The following is a 27,815-nucleotide window of genomic DNA, read 5'->3' on the forward strand; positions in this document are numbered from 1 at the left end:
CCGGCTTCAGTCACATCTTCATGTGTGCTTGTCATTTCCAACTATATATAGTAAAGTTAGTTCCAAGCATATACTGCAAGCTGTTCCTCTGTTTAATTATTAATTGGAAGAAAGTTTGTTTGCAAAACAGTTGAAATGTATTTTGTGATAGACGCTGATGTTGAAAGTAGTGCCACAAGATGATTTTGCAAAGAGAGCATTCTGTTAAAATGTGGATTGATATTAGCTAGAGACAAAAACAAAAGCAAATCAGGCTTATAGCCTCTAAGTAATGTACGACATTATGGAAAACTACAGAATGTCAAATATATTCTTACATTACAAAATAGTTTTCATTGCTTGACTTTTGTTTTGGTTCCCATATCTGAGACTTTTATACTTTTTCATAGAAAAATAAAACTTGTCTTCACTTTATTTTATGAGGAACTTCAACTTTAAAGAAACAAATGCATATTCATTTTCAAATTTATGTCCCTGTTATCACAGACCTTAAATCTATACAAAAGACACCTCACTTGTTTTCTAGAGGCCTAAAAATATTGACTCTGATAATCTAATGCATTGTCTTAGGATTTTTTTATGGGTAGTGAATATTTTAAAAATAATACTAAAAAAACATTGAAATTCTCTGTCTAGGTTTTCCAATTTCCTCAGTTCCAAGAATAAAGACATTGAGTCCTGTTTGTCTCTAAGGCCCTTTCCAAGTGCTGTGGTGCTACAATAGAACATAACGCTTACTTTAAAAAGTCTACAGTTTTTTCCTTATGGTTTTACCCTTATGGGCATTAGCTTTTGAAGGTTTTTTTGATGCTATGATAAATGCTACAAGAAGAGATTTTCCTGAGTTGAAACTTTAATTATGAAGCCAGAGCACCAGAGGACCTTATCTGGACCTCAGTTAAGGAACCTCTTCAATCTTGATTTTATTTTCAAAGAAAGTAAGAAATTTGTCTGTTTGGAAGCTGCTTCTCCATAGAGACTCCAGAACAACCTGGTTAGAAATCGTTCAGCAATGACCACAACTAATTATTAGGTTATTTGAATTTCCCACCTGTGAATTAGCATGGAAGATTATAAATCTGTCTCTGGATTAAATGCAAGACTAAGAAGGAGAAATAAGATGGTTTATTAGCAGGTGCAGGTTGTGCGAATCCTGAACTTTGGTTACCTTCTACATTAAAGAACTGCCGTTTCAAAAGCAAAGTCAAGGCCAGGAATTGGTAGAAATGTGAATTTATTCATGATCATCTTTGGCTGAGCCCCTCTCTCGTTTCCTTGAAACCTCCTAAAGTTATCTATCTTTTGAATTATACCCAATAGACTTCACTTTCAATTATTTATCAGCAAAAAATCTGGCTCTGCCAACAAGTACCAAGATGACCAGTGTGACTTATAGCTGCCCACAACTTGACAACTTTGGTTATAATGAATGGAAATCCCAACGCAGTAGTATCCAATGGAGCCACAGCTGGAAGAGCAGGTGGATCTTACAATGAACTCAAGCTGGGTACTGGAAAACAGAAATGCAGAGTCATTCTCTCCATCTCTCTGAGGCCATGAAGTCTTTGTTTTTCTCTGCAGTAGTGCACTTGATATACCAAAAACACATGACCATGCTCTGTAGGAAATGGCTATGCAAGCCTTGACTCTATACAACTTCAGTCTCTAGTGCTGATGGTGTTCTGATTCCAAATTCCAATGAGGGAGAACTTAATTGGCCCGGGTGGAGTCATGTGTTCAACACTGGTCTATTCAGCTGTGGTCAATGGGGCCACGGCCACACAGAAATAACATCAAGGAGAAGCTCGTCCCTTCATTAGGAGTTATGAGGAGTAAACAGAAATGAGGCTGTAGACTAAGATTACATTGCAATAAGTGTCTCTTACACCACCCTTTCCTGGAGGTGCTAATGAGCATTAAATTGTCTAAAGCCACCTTTGGAGAGGCAGTTTGGTGTTGTAGTTGAGAACGTGGACTCCACAGCTCCACCAGCTAGAAATGGAGCCTGGCTCCAGCACTCTCCATACAACTCAACCTCAGTGCCTCACTCTCCTGGCTTATAAATTGGGGATTTCATCCCTCATGGGCTTGTTGTGAGGATTAAATGAGTTTCAGAGCTCTTAGAATACTGCCCAGCATATAGTAAGAGATACATAATTATGTAGAAATGTTGCTGAGAAAAGATAATAAAAATGAAAGTACTTTCGAAAAATAGGAAAATACTGATTCTGGGTAACATAAATTTACACAAAATTTCTTGATCATATTTGGCACTAGAGATACAACCCTTCCTTGAGGAAGCTATAACGCTAAGAGACTGATATCATGAATGGCTATAGAGTATGAAGAAAATCAGTCTACGAAATATAATGAGGGAAGAAAGAGCTTATGGTCTAAAATTTGAGAATCGTTACATATAGTTTTTATCTCAATGTAAATATGACAGGATAGAACACTCCCTTTGTATTTTTTTCTGAGGCATTCTTAACACTCTGTGGGCACTTGATAAATGTTAATAATAGTGCATGTCACCTAATTTAAACTCTCTGCTGATCAAAAAATACACAAATCTTATGCCATCCAACAGAACCCTTGCTAAACAGTAACTTATTTGGTCATTTTCCACCAATTAGATATTGCAAGATTTTATGGAAGAAAAAGGAAATTGTCTCTCTCAAAAAGATTCTTACATTACCCAGATATGATTGTTGCAAAAACATAGAAATCAGAGGGGTAGTTTTCTGCCAACTAAAGAAGAACATAGTAAATACTAATTAGGAAAAGGATATGATGTGGAGAGGGAATTGGGAGTGATGCTTAGAGAGGGAACAAAGCCTATCCATGTCAGAGTGCAATTTAATAAGCATTACTCAAGTGCTTACACTGCAGTTAGCAAGCTGATAGGCAAATCTCTTTTTCATTTGCAATACATTAAAATTACCTCTTAAGGTGTCTGTCTTGCACACATGCCACAAATTCTTGGAGGGCTGAGACTGCCATTTCATCAACCTCATTTCCTTCCTCTCAATATACTCAAACATAGGAAGTAATCAATGAGTATGTATTGAACTGAACCTAATGTATAACTTTATTGGAGTCCTACCCTAAGAGGCCTTGGAAGAAGGACATCGCAGAGCACCAGCAGCAAGCCAGAGGGGATGAGAAAGTACGGTCTATCTTATTAAAACTGAACTGGGTGTAGAACCACCCCTCAAGAAGAGGTCTCACGAGCATGACAAAACGAAGTTTGATTGAGATCAACCAAACATTTACCCAAAAGATTGTCAGGGGCTGGCCCGGTGGCACAGAGGTTAAGTGCGCACGTTCTGCTTCGGCAGCCCGGGGTTCACCGGTTCGAATCCCGGGTGCGGACATGGCACCACTTAGCACGCTATGCTGTGGTAGGTGTCCCACATAGAAAGTAGAGGAAGATGGGCCAGGCTTCCTCAGCAAAAACAGGAGGATTGGCAGTAGTTAGCTCAGGGCTAATCTTCCTCAAAAAAAAAAAAAAAAGATTGTCAATTGTGAGTGAAGCATAGGAAGAGGAGTTCCAAAGTGGTGGGACTGCTCAGCAGTGTATCATGGTCAACTGATGCTTGTCACATGGGGCAGGATGCCAACCAAGGATCAGGATTTTAAGGGTCCCTGGGGAGAAGGTTGCATGAGCTAAGCAGAGTATCAGAGCCTCAGCCCAGCAAACTACCATTCAGCTTCAAATCTCAGTCAAGGAACTAGAATGCTCATCAGAAAACATAGCAAGACTTCTAGTCTGAACAAATACAATAAGATTTGGGGATGATCAAAGTTTGTGAATTCATGGGTGACTCGGCTTCACTCTGGCTTAACGGATACCAGGCTTACAGGGGTACAACAGCCTGCTAATATACTGTTGACCCTGATTCTAACCTGCTCAAGAACTGGGTGAATCAAGTTCTAACTACAGAACAATGAGAGGAGCTAAGGAAGCCTAACACTATGGAGATCACAGAGGAAAGTGTGGGTTTGGTCTCAGAGAAATCAATGCATAAAATCAGAGGTGACATGTATTCCTCTTCAAATGCAGGGCAATAGGAGAACACAAGGGGCTGGCCCCGTGGCCAAGTGGTTGGGTTCGTGCGCTCCGCTGCAGGCAGCCCAGTGTTTCGTTGGTTCAAATCCTGGGCGCGGACATGGCACTGCTCATCAAACCACGCTGAGGTAGCGTCCCACATGCCACAACTAGAAGGACCCACAACGAAGAATATACAACTATGTACCGGGGGACTTTGGAGAGATAAAGGAAAAAATAAAATCTTAAAAAAAAAATAGGAGAACACAAGTCAGGCTAGCAGAGAGAGCAGCCAGTAGGCTTGAGGACTAGATTGTTTATACTATGGCTCAACTGTTGGTTAAGAAGAGGCAGTGAATGAGAGAGAGAGAAATGGGAGGGCCACACTGTTGGTCCAGGGAGGAGGTGACCAAATGGCATTCATGCCTCATATGTCAAGATCTGGATGGCAATTTCATGACTAGCGTGTCACTCAAGCAAGATAAAACACAATCTTTAATTCCTCTTGGGATAATCTTACTCAATTTGAGGTATTCATAGTATAATTAACTTCCTCTATGATAAAAGTTTCTAATTCATGGTACATTTTAGCCACATTATAAAGATAGAAGAGCTCTTCAAATGGACTAAATTTCAATTAAAGATATAAGAAATGAACATAATGGGTTAACAGACCTTATAGAAATGAAACTTTTCATGTTTCCAAAAAGTCAATGGTCTTGGTTCTTGACTTAATCATCTTGCATTTCCACTGTTCACTGAATTCAAACAGTTTTGGGGAAGGAGTGTGGAGTTCTAAGAATTGTGTTTTAAAGGGACATTCTCAAAGAAACCACTTAGTTATTATACAGGCATTATGTTGTATCAATTTATTTTTTAAGTTAACAATCAGCTGCAATCAAAAGAAAGGATGAGAAATAAAAGACAATCTAAAATAACAAGATTCACTTTCTAGGCTTTTGAAAAGAAATCTGGGAAACATTAGTCTCTAGCTGTTAACTGAAAATAATCTTACTTCCCCAAATAAAAAGAATTCATAAATGTTTATCTTTGAGTAACTGATAAAGACTGAGAGTAACGTCGTAAGAAACTCAAATAAAATCACTTCCTTCTCTTTCATCATCAGTTATGATTGTGCAAAGCTCTGAGCAAATTTAAATGTTATCCTTGACAAAGTGGGATTGGGGTGTGTCATCGGCTTTCTTTGCATGTTCTATTTTCAGCAATACAGAAAATCTTCCAAATGTTCTTTGTGTATGTGTAATTCTTCTTCCTCTCCTCTTTATTCCCAAAGTATTTAAAGATAGAGTTGACCACATAATTCACTGTAAAAATAAGGAAACTTTTGAAAATAAAAGGGAGTGTTACTAAGAATTATTCTAGGAAAACTGGGTTACAGAATTACCATATTTACACAGCACTTTGAGCTCATCTCTCTCATCTCATCTTTATATATAAAGAGAAATGTCTTTAGGAGTCATGTGAGTTTTGATCCACAAAAATAAACGTTGCTAAAGATAATTATAACAAACACATTCTTGAACTTTGACACAGTCACCTGTTCCCCCATTCATTTATTTATTCCTGGGATAATTATTGAGATCTTACTGGACTTGGGTTGTACTGATTAGCAAGACCCACACTTCACTGCCTCGTGAATCTATCGTATGGTGAGCAGACAACTAGAAGATGCAGATATAAGGGCTATGTTGAGGATGGCTCATGGTGCTGTGGCAATACCAAGGAGGAGCACCAAGCCCAGGCATGGGGTGAGATAGTGTTTGAGGGACAGCTTCCTGGAGAAGCAAGAACTTAGTGATGAGTTCATATGCAAGTAAAAGGAGACATGCAGTGGGCTGTAAGATGGAGAAGGAAGGAGGGAGATGAAAACATTTTCAGGCAGAGAGAACAGCATGCCTACAGGCCCTGAGGACAGAGAGATCAAGGGAACTAAAGGTAGTTTGGCATATCTCTGGAATTTGCCAGTGCGGTAGTAGGCGAGAATGTAAAGAGACAGCAGAGCACTTGTGGCTGGAGAGGAAGACCAATTTGAAGCCTAAACCAGGCAAGAAATAGTAGTGACCTGAATTAAAGAAGTGAGAATGAAGATGCCAGACCATCAGACTTGAGGGAACTTCCAACCACCATCCTGTAGTCTTTACGTTAAGTAGGATCAAAGAGAATATTGGTTCCCAAGAGTCTAGATCTTTTAAATCAGGTAGTTCTGCCTGGAGTTCTAATGTGTTCAGCCGCAGTGGCAAGTATCTTGCGGCCACAGCACTGACAGATGATACCTAACACATCCAGTGGGGAGAAGCTGGCTCTCCTCCTCTGTACCTGAGCACCTCACAGAGGGCCTCCCATCATCCCCAATCCCCAGTTCAGGGTTGTAGGAAGCTTCCAGTTGTTGATTTCCTACCACCGCCTTTTGTATTGCATTTTAAAGAAAAGTAAATTTTGTTTAAAACAAAACAAAAATACTGTCCTGGGATATCTAAAACTTCCTTGGGAAGTTGAAGCCTTAGGGCAGGTGGTGACCACTGTGAGGTTATCCAGGACATGTTCTATGATTATGACTGTACTTTGGAAATAGATACATAAAATGCAATATTAATCAGTTCCATCAGTGGATGCTTCACTGGAAGGCCAGTGCCATGCACAGACTGCAACCACAAGAATCCTGTAAGTTGCAAACTTCTCTCAATGACAAGCAGCTGAGGACAGTGACACAGCTCCTCAGATGGCAGCTCATCCTCTCTTACTCCCTCCCTCTCCTCTGACTACTCCTCTTTTCTCATGTGGCATTGAGACCTTTCCTTTTCCTTTCACATACTGGGCCAGTCTTCTGCCTTCCGTCTGTCACTCTCTCATTCTATATAGTCAAATGGTGACTGGAGAATTAAAAAAAAAAAAATGGTCAAAATCATTACCTACTAACGAGTCTTTTCAAACTAAATTTGTCTCAGTGGGTTTGGTTCTAGCAACACAGAGAGCAAAATATTTTAGAGATTTAATCCTGCTTCTTTCACAAGAAATGAATATCTGTATCTGTATACTTAATATAGTTCACTTAGGAGCCAAAACTTTAATTGACCGTTTACTGTGTGTGGCCCTCTGCTAGGTACTGGGGTTCACATGATGTTACTCTTCCATTCTTGTCCTTTGGGAACTCACAACTTGCTAGAGGGATTACAGCAAGTCATCAGATCATGCACAGGGTAGGGAAGGCATTAGATGATGTTCCGCAGAAGATTCAGAAAAACTCTTTCTTATTAAAATGAAAATACTTCTGCTGAATTTTTCAGTATCAGTTCCTCTTTCATTGTCATAGATACAAGTATGTGTGTGCATGCATATGTAGTTAAAAATATGATGGGAATTTTCTCAAGAAACTGAAGAAATGAAAAGATTTTGTGATAAAACAGTACTTGGGCTCCAAAGAATCCCTAATTTTCCATGATGCCCTGAAGCCCAACAGCTGCTGCCTCCATCTTGGTCTGGGAGGAGGTTTGCAGGGCCCTCTAATCAATAATGAAGTCATCTTTACAGACCAAGGATCCTTCCTTTGTTTGGCATTTGATAAACCTGGAAATCCTCTCCTGAGAAAAAAGAAAATACTCATCCAAATTTTTGCATAGAATTGGAGGAAAATTTTTCTCCCCCAAAATTCTACATAGAACTTACGGACTTCCTGACATACATCCATGAAATCCCATTTGAAAACCCCCATTCTACACTGAACTCCCAGAAAGTAGAGACCAGTTGGGGGGATTATCATTATACTCATGTTTTATTCCCTTCTTCTGGCAGAGGGTCTGAAAAAAAATTTTTTAAATAGGAAATAGTAATAATGAAACTGAAATTTATCATCTAGCATTGATTAAGTGCTTACTAATTGCAAAATATTCTAAGCAAAGTACAGCTAATTGAATTTTTATAGTAACCTTTGAGGTAGAGTTTATTATCTCCCTTTTACAGATGAGAAGACAGGTCAGAGAAGTCATATGGCTTCCTCATGGCATGAGTTCAGAAGTGATAAAGCAAGATTCACACCCAGACATTCCAACACCAAACCCAGTGTTCTTGTCAACTATGCTAAGGAAGAAATAATGAACAACTTAAAATCCTTTCCAGGTGCCTTAAATCCAGCAGACCAAGGTTTAAGTTATATCTTTCTTTAAGTTACTTCTTAAGTACTTGCCTAAAGTTAGCTAGGAGATAATAACTCAGATTTCCTATAGTTCAAATTCAGAAGAAAAGAAGTAATGCCCTTCTACAGTTAAGAAAAAAAAGAAAAAAAAAAAAGAATACCATGAAATACCAGCTTTCCCTATTCTGTAGATTATGAATACCAATAACTTTCCTACAGGTTTTCTCAGTCATCCCTTGTTATTCAGAATGAAAAGTCTATCCTGTGATTATCTAGGCAAAAGTTCCAAACACCTAAAATAAGAAAATCTCACCATAGGGTTATTTATAAAGGTGGATCACAGATCCTTCCAAACAGACTAACAAACATTTTCCAACAGAGAGATGGAAACTATTATTAGATTCCTGACTCCATCTTCCATCTCAATTGGTATTTTTATTATGATTTCTTGCTGGCCTATTTTCTCCATTTTTACTTCTCTGTTACTTCCATTTAAGTTCTCCCTATCCTATAAGCTTGACGAACTTTCTATAAAGAAAGCAGGAAAGATATTAAAAATAAGAGGATTTTCCAGGTGGGTTCTCCCAAGCTCTCGGCTCTCTCGTTAGAATAAAGATTTTACAGTTACATCTGCATGGTTTTTAAAAAAAGAAAAAGGTGCATAAAGGGAAAAGATAGAAAAGAGTCCGAGATATGTCATCACTCTTTGCCCACCACCATCCAGATGCGCAGTGGCATTCGAGAATGTTGCAAGGGCCCACGGTGAGATGGAGGATGAATGCCCTAGAGCAGAACATTCCAACTCCCTTTATAAAAGCATCAAAAGCATCAAAGGCACCTGTCCTCTCAAAACTAAAGACGGCCTTACCTATAAATGTGCCTGGCTAAAAGTATTCATCCTGTATTTATATATTGTATTAAATTTTATTGAGATTCAATTAGTTAACAAGAATTAAGGAAAGCACACAACTAATCATTGCCTTTAAACAACCAACTCTAGCTGAAATAAGACAAGGAGACAAGGGAAAAGCCCATTGCATTTCATGTTTCTGTAAAATTGCTCTAGGAGTTATATTTTTATTAAAATTCTCTAATTTTTTATATTTGCTAATTAGATACATGCTGTCCAGCATTTATCTATCTGTCAGTATAAACATCTGTATAGAATTGTTAAATAAATGGGCAAGTGACTAAGATTATGACATGGGCTCTGAGTGACTTCTGCTTTCGGAATAACATTTCACATTATTTTTGGACTAAGAAAAATCAACCATTTAAAAATCAGCCCAGGATGTTTTAAAATTATCTTTATTCTGGCCTCTTGTCTTGATCCACTTGCAATGGCATAGGAAGGACAGAAAGAGGCTGGAAACCCTAAATGTTTGAAACTGAAAATGTCCTCATAAATTAAAAAATCGATATTTGAAATTATACCCATAGTGGATTAACCCAAGTTGCTGTTTCAAGGCAAATAATGTATCTGGGAGAAGTCATCCTGGTTCCTGAATTAGTGTCATTATTTCATATATGGAAAGGTAATGAATCAATATCTTTAAGCAAAGAAGACAGTTTTCTATTTATCAGCTTTCCTATGGGAATGAATTGAACCATTCAAAGGAAATTTTCTGTTACGCTTACACCTCTAAAAGACATGCTAACCTAATTAAGAAATCCTTCCCTAGAAGACCTATATATTGCTAAGAGTGGAAACAAAATAACTAGCTCTCAGAGCAAGGGCCTCAATGGCAAACCCACCCCATATTCATTCATCCAGAGATGGATACCCACATGATCTACACACCAAGCGCCCTTCCATGTATGAGTGACAGCCAGAGTAAGACAGGAGAGCCCTGGGAGGGCCGAGGTAACACATCACAGAGATGCTAGGTAAACAGGTCACCAGGTAATCAAGGGAATTTCAGGAGGTGACAGATTCTACTTGGAAAATGACACAAGGTCCTGACATAGAGTATCTAGGCGGGGCTAAACTGAATTGAGATGCAAAAGAAAACACGTCTCTTAGAAATGGGATTTGAGTTGCACCTGCAGGGTGAGGAGCCAGCTATGCAAGGATCTGGAGGAAGAACAGTCCAGGCTGAAGACAGAGCAGGTACCCAGGCTGCGAGGTGGGAGGGGCAGCAGGTTAGAGGAAAATCAGAGGGAACCAATGAGGAAGCAAAGGCGAGAAGTCAGAAGGGAGGCAAGAAACAAAAGCAAATCAGTCTACGATGACAAAGATTTTATTGTCAGGCGGCTCTGGGAGAGACAATACTTGGGTGTATAGAGTCTGGCATCACCCCTCCCGGTCCCTCTCTAGGGATCTTCAAGTTGAATTCAGCCTACCCCATACACAAACAACCTGACAATAAGCCCTGACCCAATGTCTCTCATATTTGCCAAGACAATGATGCTACTCACTTTGTCTACATGCTCTTCCTCTAATGTGTCCAGCTGGCTCCTTAGGCTCTTGGTCTACCACTCTGTAATTCACACCCAGACTCCGTGGCATATCTGGCTTCAACCAACAGTGCTTTCTAAGGCAGTATTTTGTCCTGGGTCTTTGATTCCAAACACTATCTACTGGAAATAAAACACCTCTGCCCTTAGCCTGGACCAGAAGAGACCAGGATAGCCAAGCCTGTCCACTCAGCTCCCTGATGAGGGAAGGTAACTGGACAGGAGGAACACACCACTCGCCCCCCTCTACTGTAGCCTGTTGACTGCTGGATGGACAAAGGAGCTATGGGCAGGAAGAATGACCCCCACAGAACAGAATCTAGAGGCACCTGGGAGCCCAGAGATGACAACAAATGCTAGCAGAGGCAAAGACCACAGCTGGGCCCAGTATCATGACCTGTTCCTCCTCCCCACCTGGCAGAGGATGGCACCTTTTCTGAGTGTATGAAGTCCCATATTTTTTCTGGTGAGGCTGCTGTGGGAAGTTGTCTCCACCACTAGACTATAACCGGCAGGAACTACACTGTACTCATCTTTGCATCTTCAGTGTGTAGCACATAGTAGTCACTCAAGTAATGTTTATTAAATAATTTCAGATATGCAATGATTTATGTTCAATGATGTTCAACATAGCATTATAATGGAAAAATCAGAAATTGCCTAAATATCCAAAGATGAGGTCAATTTTGGTACAACCATAATACTAGGCAATTAAAATTATGTTTTAGAAAAATATGCATCATATAGAAAAGGATTCACAATAGACATCTAAATTTAAAAGAGAATTTAAAATTTGTGTACCAAGACAAAATTATACAGGAATGTGTGTGGATGAGAGAAAGCATCATATCTCCCACTTCCCCTCCAGATTTATTCTCAACTTTACTCCATAGGATGACGATATAGCCTGGTTTGCCTCGAACAGTCCCAGTTTCTGCTTCTTGCCCTGGCATTATTGGCATTCTGAGTAATTCACCCCTTCTCACTCTCAGAAATGTCCTTACTCTCTCAACAGATTTTAAAGTCATGCTTTAGTGCTGCATCCGTCCAGGAGACGGAACTGTGTGGATGGTGACAGCCTGGGCTCTTGCTCTCTGGCTTCCAGCTGGGTTGGTCCAGGAAGAGCACTGTCAGGTGCTTGAGAGTAGCGGGGAGGCCTGGGAGGTGCAAGAGTTTATTCCCCCAGCTCCCTTCCTGAAAGCCATTGTGGGCCTGTTGGGTCTTTCCACCAAAAGGCCAGACAGTCACCTCACACAGTTTCTATATCTCCAGGTCCCAGGAACCTCTCCCTCTCGTTCCCCCTTAGGTTTCGAGGTCCTAACAGGCTCCCTGCTGTTTACATTGTCTCTTCCAGTTTCCCTACAACCAGTTTACATCTTTGTAAATAGTCTCTTTATGAAACTCTCCTCAAATTGTCCCAATGTGAGTGTGTAGTCTGTTCTCTGCTGGTAATTTGGTTGGTTGATAGTGACTACAACAGAAAGAGGCACAAAGACAGACAGAAAGAGAAAAAGGGTCACCAAAATGTTCTCAGTGGTTATTTCTGTGGGGCAAAAATATAGGTGATACTTGTAAGGAGGCCTTTTTTTGTGTTTTTGTTTGCATGTTTTCTCATTTTTCTCCACTTAGCATGTATTTACTATTTAGAGAAACGGTACAAACTAAGGTGCAAATTAGTTGAACAGAATAATAAATTTTTGAAATATTCTTTTCCTATCTCCAGAATAAGAGTGAATGATCAAACTTGATTCGTGTTCAAACTAAAATGTGTTGCTTACAATCATGTGTTCAGTTTCGGTGCATTGTTACTATACTTGACATTTACTGAACCATCACTATAACATTCTTTCTATGTACATTGTTTTATTTAATCCTTACAATAACCAAAAGGTGGATGTTATTAATCCCATATTATAGAAAACAAAATGAAAGTTCAGAGAAATTATGTCACCTGCCCAAGGCCATTTAGAGAAGAAGAGGCAAAGCTGAGATTTAAACCCATACTCTCAGCCACCATACTACACTTCCTAACATAAATAATATAGACATGGACATAGACAAGTTAATTAAAGCATAGCAGAAAATGCCTTTGAGAACAGACTGTTCTTTTGTTCTAACAAAAAAACTAATTGGCCTTTTGATTATGCAAATATAAAGTAAGAAAAAATTCTATTCTCCCTGTCTTTAGAGATGGGCCTTGGACAGGAGAGCTATGCTCAAGGGTACTCCTATTAGCAGGGACCCCAGAGCTTAAAGACATGGTGACACCCAAGATTAAGGGGAAAAGCTGCCAGCAGGCTACCTCTGGTAGAGAGGCCAGGCTTCTGAATTCCCGGAGTGCTATCTACTAGGTATTGTATTTGTGTTTTTTGCGTTGAAATACTCATTTGTTATTCCCTAGTCTTCAGAATATCTAGATAAGTAGTACAGTTAGTTCTCAACTAGCATGAGGTATATTAACTTTAATCTATTTCCTCACTTAGGATAAAGTGGCTTAAGGGGAGCAACAGAAAGCCAGCAGGGGTGTGGAACAATAGTCCAGAGTGAGACCAGGGGTGCGGCAGGTGAACTCCAGAACCAATCTTTGGAATGTGTGCACATTTCCTGCAGATTCCCGAAGATACATGGGGCAACACCCCTAGTGATGACTGGATTTCCTTTGGTCAAGCAAGATGGGGGCTCTTGCCACATAAATTTGAGTATAAAAAAGGAAGTGTAACCTTAGTTTGTGGTCAGTTTTTATGAGTATATGAATACAGGATATATATTTTTAATCTTGGCTAATCTCCTAAATCAAAAACTATGTGTCAATTTAGATTCTTTGATAACCGATGTTACTAAGGCTGGACCTTCAGTCAAATGTTGATTGGCAGTACACATTCATCTTCGTGTCTTCTGCTACTTTTACGGCTTTAGTTTTTAAATTTGAATGTTAGTATATCTGAAATTTCTTTCCAAATTTTACCCATTCATTTAAATTCCATTTATTGAATTTATCCTTTACCAAATGAATTGAGGTATCCCCTTTTGCGGAACTTTAAAGTATTATACAAATGTGTATCTATTTCTCTTCTAGCTTTTCTCAAATTTGTAAGAAGATTTATCTTGCAAGACATATTTCAAAAAGCATTCTGAAGTCAAGCCTGAGAACTATTGTGTACAATAACTTAGAAATTCACAATGTATTTCAGTAAATTAAGCATCCTGAGCAGTCCTAACACCTTTACACAACTTATAGTCTTAGTGTTCCTAAATATGCACCTATAAATACTGCTCTAGTCTGTTCTGTTGATTTGTCTAACTACTGCGATGCCAGTAAGAAAAAAAAAATAGGTGGAATTATCATTGCTTCATAGTAAATGCTACTATCTTCTACAGAAAGTACTCCTGTTGCTTCCATTTTCAAAATTGCTTTGGCAATTTTGGGCACGATTTTGCTTACCAAAAAATTTAGAATAGTTGTGTTACATTCTAAAATCTCCGCCATTAGCATCCTCATTATGTTCACATGACTTTATGATTAATTTGGGGTAGAATTCACATGTTTAAAATAGCAAATCCTCTAATTCAGAAACTTTGTATTTCATTCAATTTATTCAACTCTGTTTTTACCAGACATAGTAAGAAATTTCAGTTTTCCTCACATAATTTCTACACATTTTGTTAACTTAATCCTAAATATTTTAAATTTTATTTATTGTTGGGAATAGAATTGTCTCCCATTATTTTTAGGTGATTATTGCTAACACAGTAAATTCAGTATTTTTATAATTACTTCACAACCTGCCACATTACTGAGCACCCATATTATTTCTAATAGTTTTTACAGTTGATTCCCTTAGGTTTGACAAAAGGAAAAAAAAGATATTTATCAGCTAATTTCCAGTATCCATATCCATTATATATTTTTTCTTGTCTTATTATATTGGATAGAATTTCCCGAGCAAAATTTAACAATACTGTTGATAGTCAATACATTGGCCTTATTCTTAATTTATAGCAAATGACTTTAGTGATTGTCTAGGAGCAGGGAACAAGAGGACAAGATAACGATGCGGGGCTAATCTGCCAAGGAGTATTGTCCATTTCCTTAGACTACATCCGAACTGAACTTGCTTTACAAAGCAGCAACACTACCTCTGTCAGGCAAGAGGGAACTCAGTATTAGATGACTGGAAGGAATCTGAAGAAATCAAATTTTCTAATTCCTCCAGCTACTCCCAGATATCCCCCACTGCAATTACAAGATCCTACATAGTCAAATCTTGGTATTAAACATAAATGAAAACACTACAGTTTTTCCAGTCTTACAGATAGTGCTGCAATACCTCAAAGTGTATGTATGTCTTTTCACATGCATCAGGTATGTGGAGGGTATATCAGTAGGATACTAACTTGCCACTGCCCTAAATCAGATCTTTATTTTCCCTCAACTTAAGTCACTACACTGGATCCCTTGCATTATCTTATCCTCAAAATCCTTGTTAAATCTGCCTTCCACACAAATGTCAGAGTGTTTTATTCTAAATACAGATCTGATCTATTGAATACCCTGATGAAACCTTTAAATACTCACCTGTCCATTGGGTTAACTTAAGCTCCCTGACTTGGCATATAGAGCTCTACATGATCTGATTCCATGTCTTGGTTTTGCTCTCAGTTTCATGCTCTACCTCCCACCTATAGTTGTAGTCCCTGCTCCCATCCCACTGTTGCACACACCAGGCCTGGGCTCAAGTCTCGGCTGTGCCCAGAATGCTTCCCACATCTTTACCTACTTCTCCTGTTAGACTCAATAGAGGTGGTACCTCCTTCGGGGAGCCTCTCTCATCCTTGTCTCATGCTGCATTGGTCAAGTCAGGCTCACTTTATCTGTGGTCCAGTAAGAGTAGCACCCATTTCTATCACTGCATTTATGTTGTTTTGATAAACACGTGCTATTACATCTGACATCTTGAGGTCAGTGGCTATGTCTTATTTTGTATTTGTATTTTCTGCTTCTATTACAGTGGTGGGTGTATAGGAAGAACTTAACATACTTCTTTTAAACTAAAAAAAGAAACAGAAACAAAGATGTTTTAAAAATAAATTATCTAGATTTATTGTGTCTTTTTAGGAGTTCTCTTGCCACTTTTGCACCAGGAATCACATCTGAAGTGTTAAGATTTTATTATTTTACAACATATATTCCTAAAAATTTTTTGTCTCTAAATAAGGTCTTAAAATGTTTCCTTGTTGATTAAATTCTTTGGGGAAATATTAAATTTGCTCTAAGTTGCAATCAAATTGCTTTACATAAAACAGAAAACTTTTGAAAGCCTTTGTTTAAAGGAAAATGAATCTTGTCAATTCAATATTCATAATATTTCATATTAGCAATATTTAATCTTTTAACTTACACCATTTTAATCTAGAAAGGGTTACATCTAATCTGGGCACGAATGTTCAATGGATTCTAGGAAAACAGGAGTCTATACACTTAAAATTTATAAAGCATTTCTCATGTATCATGTTTAGTGCTTTATATAACAAACAATCCTCAGAAAACCTTTATTAGTTGAGTGTCATTATTCTAATTTTACAAATGGGGAAACTGAGTCTCGAAGAGGTTGAATAACTCTCTTAATGTAGTATTATTCCGCTTCCTTTCATGAGTTAGATTTGCCAAAATAAATGAGCTGGTTCATAAATATTTTCTACTTCCTCATTCTTAGCTTGGAAGCCATATATACTGCATTCTAAGTACTTACTTCCCTCTTTTTCTTTTCACTAGGAACCTTATTACAGAGATGAAAAGGGCTAATTTATGCAACTAGCTACTAAGAAACCAGAAAGGAAATAGCGTTTGTTATTATGTTTTACTAGAAATATTCTATCTGCCCTATACAAAGCTTAAATAGCAACAAGCATTATCTACCTGAAACAAGTGAAGAAACAGAAAGCAAGAAAAGTGTTTTAAACCTGTTTAGGGATATATCGAACAGAAGAAGGTGCGTTGGAGTTCATTCACTTTGCTGATCTGGAAACATCCCTCCCTCACTCAGAGCACATTTACTCCTACACAGCACTCACTTTTAGCAAGGCTCTGTATTATTTCAAAGTCCACTGCACATAAATAGTAGGAAATCACCAAAGAGAAAAGCAGCCCGTCCTCTTAGATCTACTGACAATCAAAAGAAATGGCAGTTGAGAGTAAGGGAAGACACCAGGAAACTGCAGAAGCATGTAAAATGTTAACATCAATTAGTGATTTAAGAAGTTTATCTAGGACCAATACACTAGATGCTTTTTCAACTTGCAATGCTCAAATAAGGATGTTACGAGAACAAGAACTTCTGACCAGCGCTCACTGCTTCAGCTCAGGATTCTACACACTGGTCCTCCACTGGCAATGACACGTCGAAATTGCAGTAAAGCTGTTTAAGACCAGGTATAAAGGAGATCTTGAACAGTCCTGAGTATTACAGGTAAGGAGTCACAGCAGATGACAAATACGTTTTAATTAAATAGGGAAGCGAATGGTCTCAAACTGAAGCTTGCAGTGAACCAAGCTATAGACATTAACTTCACAGGCAAGGTTTTCCTGAACATGGTTTACTTTTCTCCTTTCTCAAGTTTGCTTAAGGCTAAATAGCTTTCCTTATCTGTTACTGTACACAATAAGTGTCTTGTGTTTGTTTGATAGGGTATGTACACGTGTGTTTGAGTGTGTGTGGGGTTAACTAATTTTTTTGTGTCGAGGAACTAGTATTGCTGATGAACTGATTTCATTTAACCAAATTAACTCTGTTAGTTACATGAAAGATTAGGCACTATTATCTTATACTGGTACATAGAGAGTTACACAGAAGTGCAGAACGCACATCGAGGGCCAATTACACAAGACGAACTACTGATAATTATGAGAGCTGGTTAATATTTCTGAATTATTATGTCTGACAGCATAATACTACTTTCTGTGTTGTTTAGTCTATTGATACCAGATGCTTAATGCATAGTAAAATGTGACAGTGCAGCAGAAGTTAATGCTATCCTGCAAAATAAAGGAAATTACTGTGTGGAATATGAAATGCAGCAGGCAGAAGCCGAAAGTTAGAATTGGTTTTGAACAAAAGGGTGGCTGTAAGTCTGACACCGTATTAAACTTCAAATATTGTCATATCTTATTTCTTTCAGCAGTGGTGGTTAGAGGGCTGCCGATGTCTTCCACCACAACAGCTGGGTGCCCCTTCTCCAATCATGGTTACTGTTTTACAAGGCCACTAATACAGTGACATAATAACACTCCTTCCCACAAATGCTGAAATGCGGCATATCCCTTCTGACAGCTCATGTCCCAATGTCATGGGAACTTTCCCACCTGCAAGGGCATTATTTTGGGGACATGGGTCATTTTCCATCAAGCTGATGTTCAACACTAGTTCAGTGAGGGTGATGATAAACTTTTTCTCTTAAGTTCTCAAAACCAGTTTCTTCAAAGCAGCATCAGAGATAAGTGAGAACCATGCACCTGACTGAATGTTTGGTTTGGTTTTTATTTTTTTTTAAATGCTAGTTACAAAATTCACTAAGTGACGCAAAGGAGAAAAATTCAGAAGGGCCAATTAAGCATGATATACTATATACGATTAAAAGAGCAGATTAATATTCCTGAATTATTAACTCTGACAGTACAATCATGTTTTTTTCTTGTTTATTCTGTTGATACCAGATGTTTAATGCTGAGTAAAATGTGAATGTAGCATTATCTCCTGTATTTGTGGTTAGAAAACACAAAAAGTACACACTATCACTGTGAATATAATGACATCCGTAACATATAAGACAACACAGAGGGCTCCCTCAGTATTTTCACGCTCATTTAAAGTAAGTGAATCGCCTACAGAAAGTATGGGTAAGGGGGAATTTTCTGTAACAAATGGGATTGCATTTCATTTCTTGGATAACAAAATGTGCCACTTTCATTAATTGGTAGTATTAGTTGCAGAGGTGATGGGATATGATGTATCAGACTCTGCCCACATAAACCGAAAATGTCAGTTGGTGTCAACCCCGGTCAGTGAAATTTCTGAATGATAGTAACTAAGTAATGACATAAAATATGCTTAAGTGTCCTACATGTATTAACCTTCAGAATGCCCTGTGAGCTGGGAACTATCATTCTCCTCACTTTATAGATAAAGAATAGACATAAACAGGCTAAGCAAGTTGCCCAAGATCATACAGATATTAAGTGGCAGAACTGAGATTTGAACCCAGGGCATCTGGTTTCTGAGGCCACACTCTTAAAATACACATTAACACCATCACCACCAGCCCGCCCCCAACACCTTCATTCTCCCCTTCCCCTTACCTTCAGCCTCACTGTTGTTTAGGACATGAAGTCACAGCTCTAGCTGGTGAGGAGAGGTAGAAAGCCTCTATCTTCTTGCTAAGAGAATATGGAGATAAAAAAGATGCAACCATTATCACAGGCATACATTTTTGTAAACTCTAATTCTTTAACATCAGTTTATACTTCATGGCATACATGAGCTCTTGCAGGTAAAACAAGATCTCTTATTTACCAGATCACTCAATTCTACCATTATTCAATAGCTAGAAGCTTACTCAATGATCAAATTTCAATTTGAAAAGAACCTAAGCAATCATGGAAATGGAAAATGCTGAAACCAGAGACATCTGTAACTGGTGCCAGGCCATAGTAGTTATTCCTGCATAAGTGGCAACACTGGTTGTATCAGCATTTGTTTACCTTGAAATAGGAAACATAAAACTCCAAACAATTCTAGGTAGCTTACATGCAAGACAGTCAAAGTCCATGTTTTTTGCCACTTAATCTTCTATTTTCAAATTCTGAAAGATATTTTTAGACAGAAAAATAAGGTTTTTATCTCAGCAAAATATCCTAGAGAAAATAATTGCTTGGTATTTATAAAGGCTTAATATATATATCAATTCTTGTTCAAATTTCTCTTTATGTAGTTTATAGTATTACAACGACTGTCATCAGAATTTCTTTTAGGAATAGGAATGTCTTACCAAACAGACATTCTTTAGGGAGGGGAGTGATGAATTACTAAAAAGAAGGAAGGGAGAATGTACATTGAAGGACAATTAGCAGTTTCTCTCAGAATGACACTTCTTTCTCTCCTTGTTGCCAAAATGCTCAGTAAAGTGAAATAAAATTCAGGAATACTCCATGCAAGTGATTGTTTAGTGGATATGAGCATGAAAGAAGGACTGAATTTTAGGTCACAATCCACATAAGTCAGGCAGAGGGTAACAAGAGCCAAGAAACTGAAGAGGCTAGGAGAATGAATGTATTTGAGAATTTGCAAAAGTCTTGAAGATGGCTTTGGATTCCTGCAGGTCAGGGAATCGAGATGGTGGAGGCAATTTCCATGGAACCATAAGTGGTAGAGTAACCCCCAGCTAGATGGGGTCTGGGTCTCCTTATTAACATTTGGAAGATACTGCAGTTTGCATAGACAGAACTTTCTAGATTTGGAAGTCTAGAACATACAGAGAGAAAGAGCAAGAAAGATAAACTAATTATTAAAGTTCTATGAAGAAAAAGACAAAGAAGAAAAGACTCAGGATATTTGGGTATTGCTTCTCCATGAGAACCATTTTATTTCCAATATTTCTAATGACATAGTACACTGGGAAGCAACCACTGAATTTGGGGGACTGGTATTTTGGAATTCAATAGAGCAGTGGTTCTCAATCCTGGTTGAACATTACATTCACCTACAGAACTTTTTAAAAAACACTAAGGCCTGGGCCCATTCAAAACCAATTGAATTAGAATTTTCAAGACTGGGGCCTGGCATTAGTATTCTTTGTGCTGCCTTCCAAGCATTGAGTGACTCTAATGGCTAGCCAGTATTGAGAACAACAGCATGAGGGAATGCTCCGTCAGTACCACACATTTCAGCATAGCATATTAACTAGGCTTTCTGCTGATCATACTCTAGCAGTTCGAGCTGTAATTATTCTTTATTGATTATGTATAATTGTAATCTAGAGAACTAAAAAACTTACCCAGATTGAAAAACTAATTTAAGAAGTTCAACACACTCTGGTTTGCTAAAATGTCGCTTGCAGCAACTTGAATATTATTTTAATTATCTTTGTTATATGAAGAAGGAAGTAACATTATATACAAAGTTTACATATTTGGTTCTTTGATAAATTAAGATTTTTCCTGATAATGCAAGTATTATCTTGTAAATTTGGATGCTTGAATATCTGGTAAAGTTAAAGAAGGGTATAACTGAAAATTTGTATGAATGCAAACCACAGTTTGAAAGTGGATATTTTCTAGAAGGCGATTGCACAAGTAGTAGAATTTGCAGCAAGAAAATAATGTTTTCTTTAGTAAAAAAAGTTAAATTATAAATTAACTACTTTTTATAAACTACATTATCTAGTGCATTATCTTATTAGTTGACAACTTTGAGATAAGGTAAAATATTCAGATGTTTAATCTGCTCTGTCACCCGAGTATCTTCAAGCATGACTTCTGAATATATTACTTTGAAGTTCAGAGTTAGTTAGGGTGAAGTGTATTCAGTATGCTGGAAGTGAATATAAGGTACTCCCAATACATGCAGATAAAATTGTTCACAAACAAGATAAACTAATACAAGTCGATCATTTAGAAAAATATCTCACAAATCAAAGCCCCCAGAAAATCTTAACTTTATCTTAAAAAACATGTCCAGAATTGGACTACTTCTCAGGTCAACCTGCCAGGCAACCCACCTGAGAGTCCTTGTACATTCTTACCAAGTATGCCAAGAATGCAAGGCCCTGACCACTCCTCGCTCAGGACACTTCTTAGGATTGCATTTGCGGTGAGCAACCTGAAGCGATGAGGCAATGTCACCCTCCAGGACAAAGAGCAAGTTTGCTTACTGCTTACTACTATAAATGAGATGAATTTCCTAAGCTGAGTGTTCCTCAGCTGCAACACGTGCCCACCACTTATATATCATTCATCTGGGCCCATCCATATTGCTTCCAAGGGACTTGGCAGGACAGGGGCAACCAACACAAACATGAAGCTCATGCTGCTTGTTGTGCCGCGAGTAATAAAGTCCTTTGTCCCTGACCCAAGAGTCTCATGTCTTCTGCTGGAATCTATGAAATAGTTACAGTTTAATACATTGCCTTATAAGTAGAGTAAAATCAAATCCCAGACTCCTAACACTCATCAAATACCAGCCTAACCCAAGATACCATCATCTCTCACCTAGATGATTACAATAGTTTCCTCATTGGTTTCCCTGCTTGTGGTCCTGTGTTCTCAACACAATAACGCAATACTCAGATTAATTCTGTTTAACTGAAGTCTGATCACGTTACTCCTCTGTGTAAAACTCTTCAGTGGATTCTTACCTTACTCAGAATGAAAGTCAGTCTTTACTATGAGTCAAAATGCCCAACATTATTCCTCTTGACTTCATCTCTTACTACTTTCACACTTGTTCTGTCTGAACTGTCCTCTTTTCCACCAGGCACATCCCACTGTCCCTCAGTTGTTCACTAGGTTAGCTCCCTCACTTCCTGCGGGTATTTACTCACTTTCTCAGGAAAGCCTTCCCTGCCTATCCTATGTAAAATCTCCACAATTCTACTCATCCCTCAACATTTCATGTTCTCCGTCCTTGTCTTATTTTTTACTTCTTAGCCCTTATAACTTATTTGTTTTGTTTATTGTCCCTCACTAAGATAAGATATAAGATCTGTGAAGGAAGGGAATTTTGAACTTCTGTATCTCCAGCATCTAGAACAGTACCTGATATATAGTAGCAATACATATATGTTGTATGAATGAATGAACAAGGCTTGTGAAAGTAATCAATGAATAACTAAATAGAAAAGAATAAAAAGCTTATTCAATATCCTAACCTAGTTGAAGCAAAAGATGAACTGAAATGAATCTAGGATCTATTGCTGCACAACAGACTATGCCAAAACTTGGGGCTTAGAACAACTATTATTATTTCTCACAATGTTGTGGTTTAACTATACTCAGCTGGACAGCTCTTGACTGGGGTCTCTCATGCACTTGTGGTCAGATGGAACATGGGCTACAGTTATCTAACATGGCTGGACATTCAAGATTGCTCACTCACAGGACTGGCAGTTGATGCTGGCTCTTGGCTGGGAGCTCAGCTGAGAGTGCAACTAGAGCACTTATCCATGGTAGCTGGGTTCTGAGAGCAGCATTCTAAAAGCCAGTGTTTCAAGAGTCAGGAGGAAGAAACCGCCAGGCCTGCGAAGGGCTACATCCAGAACTAGCTCAGCATCACTTCTGCTACATTCTGTTGACTGGAGCAGTCACAGGGCTCACCCAGATTGAAGGAGATAGAGACACAGACTCCACCTCTTAATGGAAGACTGGCAAGAATAGCACGTGAGATGGAGAGACTGTTGCAGCTATCTTTGAAAAATGTAGTTTGGCACAATGATCTTCAAAGAAGAGTGAAGTATGAGATTAAGGAGCACAAATTTAGCAATCTTCACATAGCCTGAGTAAGGGAAAAGGACTGATTTTAGCAGGAAAGAGTGTTCCATTAACTAGAAAGTTAGACTGTGTTACAGGAAAAGTTCATGAGACGTTTTTTTCCTGGGCTAAGGAATATCCCTCCTCAAAACTGACCATTTTCATAATGCCTTTTCTTCTCCCCTCACCAAATCACACTTTGATTCACTAACGATAACCTCAGTAGAGAGTTAAAGTATTCCTGCTTGAGAAGGAAAATGAACATATTGGCATTTTGATTCACATATCCATCTCTTGTCACTTTATTCAGTGTGAATCTATTCTAGACAATCTGATCTAGTTCTGATCTGAATTTCAAAATCAAATTTCTCCGTTTATAAAACAAGAGCCCAGTGACCCCCATTAACAAACTACCACCTTGTGAGTGCAATATCAGCGGCCAACTGATTTTCTGCGTCCTGTTTATCCTACTTCAGTCTAAGATTCCAGGAGTTTCAACATGTGAGTATCATTTTTCTTATAAAGCAGAAGACAATTCTATGGAAAACTGTCTATTTAGACTACAGAAAAATGTTACTGCCTTAAGTTGTCTATTCAGTATGCGATGTAGTCACAGTCTCCTTTTATTTCACAAATCTGGTAATAGGATGTGATTTATTTAAAATTTACATTTATTGAGTTCTTACTATGTGTTAGGCATTGTATTAAATGCTTCATATGCATAATCTCACAAGGGCATGGGTTCTATTAGTATCAATTTTTTACAGATAAAAAACCAAAGCTACAGAAAAGCTAAAGAACTTGTTAAAAGCCACTTTGATAGTCGTAGATGCTAGATGGCCCTATTTATTTAATTATTTCTCCACAGACTACCTCACTTTATATATATTTTTTCTTATTTGCAAGCCCAATATGCAATGCTCAAGAAAATAAGAATTGACCACAAAACTATTTTACATCTATAATGCCAGTGTCAGCATTTAGTGTGGCTTTTATATTATATACATATTAAAAGTAAATATATAATTTATATTTATAAATATATATTATTTATAACATATATAGAGTATATAATTATTTATAAAGTACCTATAGTCATATTTTTAAAACTTAAAAATAGTCTCTAAGAACCCCAAATTAAAGTTAGCTAATTAGAAATTCAGCTTTATTTGTGGATGTTGTTTACAAAAACAGATTGAAAGAAAAAAATTCTGCTATTCCTTCCTCAGAGGTAACCTATGGTCTTGGGAAGATTAGCCTGCCTACTCTAATTATACTCTGCTAATTTAGGGAGAAAAAGCAGTTGTTTTACAGCAGTTAATTTAGCAAAACATTTGCTTCAAGTAGTTACTTAATAGTAGTAAAAATAAAAAAGCTGTTGGAATTAATGCTGTCAGTGTTCTTATAAGTCCTGACCTCCATGTGTTTGGATGGGATTTGAGAAGATCTATTTGATAGTTGGAAGCTCTCAGAATTCTTCCCCTGGCCAAAAATGTTCTCATATTAGATTGGTGAAGGTAGAGGGTTTCCCTTGACATAATGTACACAACCCTAAAAGATTTGTTACTCATAATGCTATTTGGGGTATGTCCTTATTTAAAAAAATGAACGCTTTAGTAAGTTACTGCAAAGTCATGGTGCAGTAACACGACTTACATTGAAACTAAGTGGAAAAGCGCAAGGAATCCTAACAGTCTGCTGAAGACCTACACAGTTATCACCTGTGCCAATTCTTCATTGGGCATCCCACTTAAACCTGTAGGAACACTCTAGTTGCCCATTCTACCTCTCAACTTTGAATGAGACCCATTATTTCTGATGCATTTGCATGGATATAACCGCTTGAAACAGCACTGTTTTAGTAGGATTTCTGCCTCTATACAGCTAAAATTAAAAATGAATACAACCGTAAATCTATCAGATGCAATTCATTTTTTAATGAGGCCTCAGAATGTTAAGTTATGTTTCTCTTTGCGTGTTTTGCTATGTGGCATCACTTCTCTTATGAGTTCAGTAAACTGGCCATTTTTCTTTTTTCTTCCATTTATTTCCATTAATCTGTCAAAACCTAATACAGCCTACATGCCCTGAGTCATGTGATATGTATAAATATGCATTGTTATTTACCACTTTCCCCCTCCCCATTTCCCTTAAAGTAACCACTGTTTACAAAAACTGACCACTTTTCAGTTATTAGGTGAAAAATTACCAGAGGAAGCTCAGAAGAAAAATATAAAACTTAGAATCTTCAGAGAGATCTCATATGTATTCCATTTTATCCACAAATATACAAAGTGTGTTCAAACAGCAAGAGATTCTATGAGCAGTTCAAATATACAGTTCATAAAGTTATGTAAAAACAGCACATTTGGTCAAGTCTATATAGAATGATTGTGATTCAAAAATCACGTTGGAAGGATTTAAATCTCTTGGCTCAGAAAAGTCTTCCTCTACTGATCATCCAGTGTTTGCGGAAATCTGGGAAAACCCAAGGAAGAGATAATGAAAATCAATTGCTGTTCTTGCACAATCACATAAATCCTTTTGCATGATCATCAACAAAATGATATAAACAGTCTTTATATCTTCCTCTCCTCGACCTCATTTGGCCAGGATCTACATTCCAATTGATGAGGATCAGTCAGCTGAAAAATATGCTTATTTTATTCCCCAATGACCACTGGAAGACCTGTGTGAAGACGATTTCCATCACTTTCATGATTGCTAGGCACACCCTGGAAGACTGAAGGAATGACTATTTCCAGAATTCATAAGAGATGTGCTATGCGATGCTTATTTAAATTCAGGTAACTTTGCTCATCTCACAGAGAATTTACTGTGACTATTTTACTTTGCATTTTAGGTTTTGGGCCAACCTTCTCCCCAGTCACACTGGCCATGCTCTTTCCTTCTTAACTTCTTACCATGCTTAACTTATAAATTTACTTTTCCATAAGTAGCAAGAGAAGGCATCACAGTTATTCTAGTAATTGTTCTTAGTAAATATTCTTGCATTATAGTCCTTCATATACATATCAGCAAAATTTGGGGTAGGGTAGGAGGATTTTGGTTGCTTTTGTGGAAGATACAGAGGAACACAACCCAGACCCCCCTTCAAGGAGGTCCTGCTGCCCACCTATGGGGTATGATCAGCAACAGGTTCCAGCTCCTTCAGGGTCTCCTCAGCTGCAGGAAGGGCCTCGCCCAAAAGTACACCCTTCCCAAACTTTCCACACTCAGTGACCATGTGAGGTAGCTATATAAAGGCCTGGACAATTTGACCCAACAAAGGAAACTCTGATGGTTGATCTGTAGCCAGAGTTCCCAATGGGTTGACCAAAACTTTGTCAGTCTTACACTGCAGTTGGACTTCTGCCCAAATCTGCTCCCTCCCCATTTCCTTTATAGGTGTTGATCCCTAATAAACATCTTGTACCCCAAACTGTATCTCAGCGTCTGCTTCTAGAGAGCCCAACCTACAATAATCATTTTAGCTCTTTCTGCCTTCATGTAACAGACACTGAAGGGACTTTTCCTGTGACCCTGAAATTGAAGATTGGGAACAAAAGATGAGGACACAGATGCCAACAATCCAGTATCAAATTGGGGGACCAGGCTGCCCTCTTTCCAGTCTTGCTTAGACTGACCAAACTGGTCTTATTACATCTAGCTATCACACAACGACCCTCTCTCCACTGAGCCTTGTAAACTAAAGGCCAGCAGGACAGGGAGGAAGCATCTGGCAGGACCACTGCTTCATTAGCATCCCCTCTATTGTGGGAGAGAGGACTGTGCCCCTTACCCTGAATAGGACACCAAGAAAATCAACCATGGAGATTTGGGATACCCGCAAAGGGAAGACTCACAGCTTATTCCCCAACTGGTCTCCAACTGTGCTTCTTTAATAGGGTAGGGACACATGAAGAGAGAGAACTGGAAAATGGGCAAAATGAAACAGCCCGCACTAACACACCTTGGTACAGTAAAGGTGTATGAGTTTATTGTTAGCCAAATGGACACAGCTCGGGAGCCACACGTGGCCTATCTTATGAGTCTCACATCCCATCTAAGAGGGCCAATCACCTGGAGAAAGACCTACAGGAGCAAAATCTGTGGGGTAGACCACCAGGAAACAGGGCTGAGAGGGCAGAGTTTCTCCTGGTATATATGTTCTGCCCCAGGAGCAAGGCAGCAGGGAAACCTTGTCCAACTCCCCAGAGGGATGCACACAAGAGCCCTACAAGAGGATCAGCATTTAGACGTTTTCCACACAGAGGGTACAATGGCCCCTCTGTGCAGTCCAACTGAATGTAAGAGGGCAATACCAGAGTTGCATCATATATGTGTGTTTTCCACAAGTCCTGCCCTTTTTCTGCCTCAACACTGGGGAGAAGTACAGAACTTGAGGTGGGAGTGGGGTTGGGGAGGAGTCAAGAAGAGATGTCCCAGGAGCAGGCCTTGCCCCTCCCCATTCATGTGCCTCAAAGGAAACCTGGTGGACCCAAGGGAGAAGGGATGAGTGGAGCATAAAGTTGTATGTAAGACCAAAGGTTTAAATTGGATTAAACTGTTTTGAAATTTTATGCTGTAAAGTGACATGCAAACTATAAAGTTTGTGCTAGATGCCACTGAAAGACCTGAAA

At 38.5% G+C, this 27,815-nt stretch overlaps 1 long non-coding RNA gene across 1 annotated transcript in view; it reads right to left on the reverse strand.

Moving 5' to 3' along the window:
• The window catches only part of LOC106834316 (uncharacterized), a 192,555-nt gene that overhangs the window by 122,297 nt on the left and 42,443 nt on the right, over positions 1-27,815 (reverse strand). Inside the window, exon 4 of the long non-coding RNA XR_011493177.1 lies at positions 19,009-19,086. This is a non-coding gene — a long non-coding RNA (uncharacterized lncRNA). The remainder of the gene's footprint in view (positions 1-19,008; positions 19,087-27,815) is intronic.

The sequence above is a fragment of the Equus asinus genome, chromosome 12, assembly GCF_041296235.1.
Source record: "Equus asinus isolate D_3611 breed Donkey chromosome 12, EquAss-T2T_v2, whole genome shotgun sequence".
Lineage (NCBI taxonomy): Eukaryota > Metazoa > Chordata > Mammalia > Perissodactyla > Equidae > Equus > Equus asinus.